This window comes from Etheostoma cragini, chromosome 10 (assembly GCF_013103735.1).
Source record: "Etheostoma cragini isolate CJK2018 chromosome 10, CSU_Ecrag_1.0, whole genome shotgun sequence".
NCBI classification, from domain to species: Eukaryota; Metazoa; Chordata; class Actinopteri; order Perciformes; family Percidae; genus Etheostoma; species Etheostoma cragini.
This window is the reverse complement of record NC_048416.1, coordinates 6742336-6748474: the sequence shown is the minus strand read 5'-3', so window position 1 is coordinate 6748474 and position 6139 is coordinate 6742336. Positions and strand designations below refer to the sequence as shown.

The 6139-nt window shown below is 45.4% G+C and overlaps 1 pseudogene; it reads right to left on the bottom strand.

The window, feature by feature from the left end:
- The window catches only part of LOC117952281, a 19793-nt pseudogene extending 13801 nt beyond the window's left edge, over nt 1-5992 (bottom strand).
- Between the last annotated feature and the right edge of the window lie 147 nt (nt 5993-6139).

Below are 6139 nucleotides of genomic sequence, written 5' to 3'. Positions count from 1 at the left end.
AGAAATTCTGAATGTGGTCTCTCAGGTCCCAGAAACTTTTCAGTACTTTGCCCAGGCTGAGCCACCTGATGTTGCTGTGGTAGCTTATGTCACTATGTTCACTCTCATTTTCTTCCAAAAGTGCAACAAATTGTCTATGATTTAACGCTCTCTCTCTGATAAAGTTAACTGTTTTAGTCACAGCATCAACAACATGGTTCATTTTTAACACTGTCTTACACAACACTTACTGATGTATAATACAATGCAAAAATGTCAATTTCTGCACAGGGTTAATTTCTGTCACTTTATCCTGCATCCTCTTTAAAAGTCCAACATTTTTCCCCGTCAGATTTGGACAACCATCTGTCATCACACCTGCCAGCTTTTCCCATTTCAGTCTTAACATGTCCAAACACGCATTTACCTCTGTGAACAAGTCATTACCTGTGGTGGTCCCTTTAATTGACTGCATGGCTGCCAGCTCCTCCGTGATTTGAAAGTTTGTAGTTATCCCACGTAAGAAGATGAGGAGCTGGGCGGTGTCATGTACATCGCAGCTCTCATCCATAGCCAGAGAAAAACAGTCAAAGTCGGCCGCTCTGTTCTTCAGCTGAAGCTCCAAGTTTCCAGCGATGGCCTCAACCCGCCTCGTCACAGTGCGTCGGGAGAGTGACACGTTCTCAAACGCGCCCTTTTTCTCCGGGCATATCAGCGCAGCAGAGTCCAATAAGCACTTCTCTATAAACTCTCCGTCAGAAAACGCCTTAGTTTTTCTGGCGATTTTGTGAGAAATGACGAAACCTTTCCTGACGGCTGCGTCTCTGGGGGTGTGAAGTTTGGTAAAAAGTCCTTGTTGGGTTTGCAGTTTTACCATCAACGCATCAGCCTCCCTTGCGTGCTCTTCATCTGACAGATTCCTGTATTTATCTTCGTGCTTTGTTGTGTAGTGGCGATTCAAATTATATTCTTTCAACACAGCAACCTGTGTTCCACAAATTAAGCACACGGCTTTACCTTTTATTTCTGTGAAAAAATATTTTGCAGTCCATGTCTTGTTGAAAAGACGGCATTCGTCACCAACTTTTCTTTTTTTGCCGTGAGCGGACATCTTGGCGGTAACCGGGCATCACTCGTCGCTAAGCAACTTCACTCAAAGGTTACGCATGGACATACGCCCATAAATAACACTTTTCAAAATAAAAGCAGCACCGCTGTATTGCACACTCGACATAGATATTTTTTTTAATTTATTTTGTGATTTATGATTGGCCTCACGCGGGCCGGACAGGGACACAAAGGGCCGGATGTGGCCCGCGGGCCGTAAGATGCCCAGGTCTGCTCTAGAGGGTAACCACAATTGTGATATTGAGAGACTCATATGTGGTATGAATACTGATCAGATTGCTATACAGATAGGTGTGAAGGATTTGAAGAAGTTCAGTGGGACAAAGAAAATTTTTATTGAAGCTTGAAAGGGGGCCGAGAAAATTGATATGGGCCTCTGTTTACAATTAAGGGTCTGCATGGCTGTGACAATCATGCAGCTCTCTGATTGGCAGGCCAGCCCAAACGGCCCCTCTGGCATCTGCCCAAATTCCAGATTACCAGTCTGTCAATGATTCCCCAAAAAAATAGATTTTGGGTTTTGATCCGTATTTAATTCTGAATCAACTACTGACCACGCTAAAATTAACTTGCCAAACATGTCTTTTGGCAACTTTTACATCTACTTCATCCACAACTCTTTTCCATACATCGGGGATTCCCTCAAGGCATACAAGAACACAAAAGTTTAGGAAGGGTGAATGATCCTCAAGTTTATCATCTGGAAATGAAGAAACTAGGGATGAGATGAACTCAAAAAAACTGGTTAGAGCCAGCAGGCAGAAAAAAAATAAAAAAAAAAAACTCTGACGGCAGAGATGCAACCCGAGTCGCATTCCACCAAGCACTATGTCTGAACAAACCCCACGGTTACAAGGAGTCTCCTGGTTGCTAGATACTAGTTCGCACCAAAGTATAAAACAAACCTGAAGCTGAAGATACCCTAAATGTTAATAGAAAAAGCCCCGCGGACCTGAAGGGGAGAGAGCTGTTCACTTCTCCGTGTCCTGAGTGCGAGTGAGAGGCACACCGCAACAAAAGGAATATGTCTGTGTAGGGAAGGGCGCTGGGACTAGCCAATCACAGAATAGTGTAGGGGAGGGGCGCTGGGACTAGCCTATCACAGAATAGTGTGAGGGAGAGGCGCTGTGACTAGCACTGTGACTAGCCTATCACAGAACGGAGACACAGTCAATGGAGAATTTCATTGAATCCGAGTACAGATATTGACTCGCATTACTTGTATATTACTTGTACTCGGCAAAAGTGCTTTATCCGTACCGGATACTCGTTTCAGTCGATTACTCATCTCATCCTTAGAAGAAACTTTTCTTATTTACAAGAAAAGTAAGATATGTATTAACTTTACTTTACTAGCTATGCTATGGAAACATGGGGCACAAAGTAATGCGGGGTTAAATGTAACACAGGTTTTATATATGGTTGCACATGGTTGAAACAGATGTGCTTCAATGACATTGCAATGAGACATATTCCCGCCGTCTAGGAATACTGTTTACTCCTGCTGTCTCTGAGAGAGAGAATAATTGTGTTTTCGCATCATGTTAGTATTTTTGGTTTTCTAAAGAGTGAGGGAAAGTCAGCGATACTAAACTTATATTGACTTGATCACAGTCCTTTTGGCTTAAACATCGTACCATTTTAAAAGATATGGCCATCGCTAAGCAAGTGCTAGCCAGTCCTGAGGTAACGGTGACACAGCAGGGATAGTTGTAACGTGGTGCTATAAGCAAGCCGCACCTGTAAATAGACTACAAAATGAGCAAATTTTATTTGCATTTGCATTATTTTCATTAATGTTTCAAAACCAATGTTTTGAAAGTATTAAAGGTCAGTGTGAAAATCTATGTACTGCTTATATCTTTTCAACAACCTGAGAAATCGCAGCAGAAGCACAGCTAGGGGGGGGTTTCTATATAATAATACATTTTATTTAAAGACGCCTTTCTTGGCACTCAAGGACGCCGCACAGGGAATTCATGACTTAAGAACAGCAAAACAAATACTATACAACAGCAAAACAAATACTATACAGCAAAACAAAACCAATACTATACAACAGCAAAACAAATGCTATACAACAGCAAAACAAATACTATACAGCAAAACAAAACCAATACTATACAGCAAAACCAATACTATACAGCAAAGCAACAGACATTTAGGTGGAATAGGCAGTTATAAACAGATGTGTTTTTAGTTGTGATTTGAAATCGGGGAATGAATCAATGTTTCTGAGTTGGGGGGGTAGTGAGTTCCAGAGACGGGGAGCAGACCGGCTAAATGCTCTGCCCCCCATGGTGGTGAGACGGGCGGGGGGGACAGAGGGGTTTATGGAGGAAGAGGATCTGAGGGAGCGGAAGGGAGTGGGACGCTGGAGGAGATCAGACAAATATGGGGGGGCGAGGTTGTGGATGGCCTTGAGTGCTAATAGAAGGATTTTGAATTTGATACGGAACTGGACCGGGAGCCAGTGGAGCTGTTGGAGGACAGGAGTGATGTGGTGGATGGAGGGGGTTAGAGTAACGATGCGGGCAGCTGAATTCTGGACCAATTGAAGTTTGTGGAGGGATTTGTGAGCGAGACCGAAGAGGAGAGAGTTGCAAAAATCGAGACGGGAAGTGACGAGACTGTGGACAAGAATTACAGCAGTGTGGGGGGTAAGGGAGGGGCGGAGGCGATTGATGTTACGTAGGTTGGAAGTAGGCAGACCGGGTAATGTTATTGACATGGGGTTGAAAGGATAATGTGCTGTCAAGGATGACACCCAGACTCTTAACCTTGGGGAAGGGTGAGACGGAGCAGTTGTCAATTGTGAGAGAAAAACTGTCTGTTTTGGAAAGAGTGGCTTTGGTGCCAATGAGGAGAACCTCGGTTTTATTACTGTTTAATTTGAGTAAGTTTTGGGTGAGCCAGATTTTTATTTCAGAGATGCAATCCGTAAGGGAGGTGGGCGGGAGAGTGGACGAGGGTATGGTGGAGAGTTAGAGCTGGGTGTCATCGGCGTAACAGTGGAAGTGAATGTTAAATTTGCGGAAGATATTGCCAAGGGGAAGCAGGTAAATGATGAAGAGTAGGGGCCCCAATACAGAGCCTTGGGGCACACCTGAAGTGACGGAGGAGGGAATGGATTCACAGGACTTGAGTTGAATGAACTGTGTGCGACCAGAGAGGTAAGATGTGAACCAGTCTAACGGAGTGTGGGTGATGCCAATGGAAGATAGCCTATTGAGGAGGGTGGTGTCAAATGCTGCAGTCAAGTCGAGGAGGATGAGGATGGTGAGGAGTCCAGAATCACCTGCCATGAGGAGGTCGTTGGTGATTGCTGTTTTAGTGCTATGGAGGGGGCGGAAACCGGACTGGAACTGTTCATACAGGTTATTGTGGGATAGGTGAGAATGGAGTTGAGAGGCAACTGTTTTTTCCAGAATTTTGGAGAGGAAGGGTAGATTGGAAATAGGACGGAAGTTGTTGAAGTTGGATGGGTCGGCACCAGGTTTTTTCAAAATAGGGGTGATGGCAGCAGATTTGAAGGATGTAGGGACGGTTCCAGTGGTAAGGGAGGAGTGGATGATAGCAGAGATGAGGGGGACCAGGGAGGGAAGACAGGCTTTAACAAGTTGGGTGGGGAGGGGATCAAGTTTACAAGTAGATGGCTTGGAATTCCGGGTGAGTTCTGTGATTTCTGAAATAGTGGGGAGACAGAAGGAGGAGAATGAGTGTGTGGATGAATGAAGGTTATCTGAGATGCTGAGGTGAGGGATTGATCCAAGATGCTGGTGGATGTTCTTGATTCTTTCTGGGAAAAAGGACATTACCGAGTTGCAGAAGGAGGTAGTGTACAAATGGGGAGGGAGAGAGTCCTGGGGTTGGGTGACATTGTTAAGTAAGGAGAACAGTGACTTGGAGTTTCCTTTGTTGGCCGTGATTATTGTGGAGTAGTAGTGGGATTTGGTGCTGGCGATAGAGTCCTTGTAACGTAGGATGTGGTTGTTGTACATTTCTTTGTGAATAGTGAGACCAGTTTTTCTATGGAGACGTTCAAGTTGCCGACCTTTGGCTTTCATGAGACGCAAATCGGGGGTGAACCAAGGGGCGGAGACAGAGAAAGAAACAGATCTTCTTTTCAACGGAGAATATTATGGAGTCCAGTGTTGTAATGAGAGACCAGATCATCGGGGGTGGAGAGATTGTGAGTGTCAGGAAGGCAGGAGGAGTGGATAGTTGAAGTGATGGTGGCGGGGTTGATATTCTTTATGTTCCGAAATGAAATAAGGCGTGGTATTTTTGAGATGGAGAGACTGAGTTTCACTGTAAATGTGAGGAGAAAATGGTCAGTAATGGAGAGTTCATCTGCTGTAAGGTCAGATGGGGTGACACCAGAGCAGCAGATTAAGTCCAGAATATGTCCTTTGGAGTGTGTCGGAAAAGTGGTATGTTGCTGACATCCAAAACTGTCTAAGCAGGAGGTGAAGTCTTTGGTGAGAGGCAGGTTCATATTGTCCATGTGGATATTGAAATCGCCCAGCAGTATTATATTTGGTGAGAGAGAGCTAGACCGGGCTAGGCAGGCTAACACGCTGTGGTCAACCCCCCGGTTGGTACAGCGTGGAGGGCGACGAGAGCTGGACCAGATGGACTTTATTCCTGTTGAGCTGTTGTGGTGGAAATTCCTGCGGGACCCTCGGTGGATGTATCTCCGGCGGGGCTGGAAGGCGATGTCCGGGTGAAGGTGTAGAGCCGCCGGCGTAGGTCCAGGCAGGTGATAGCGCAACCGGAGCAGGTCAATAGCCGAGTACTGCAGCAGACCCATCAACAGCAGGCGAACAGGCAGCAGAAAAATCCAGGTATAGACTAACACGATGTAAGGCCTACCGGCCAACATTTGGGATCAAAACTTTGGGCAGCGTCAACGGCCAGGAGAGCGGCGAGCAAGAAGAGCGAGAATATAGGTGCTAGGGATGAGCGAGTACAGCATTATCTGTATCTGTATCTGTTTACCACATGAATTATCTGTATCCGGATCCGTACT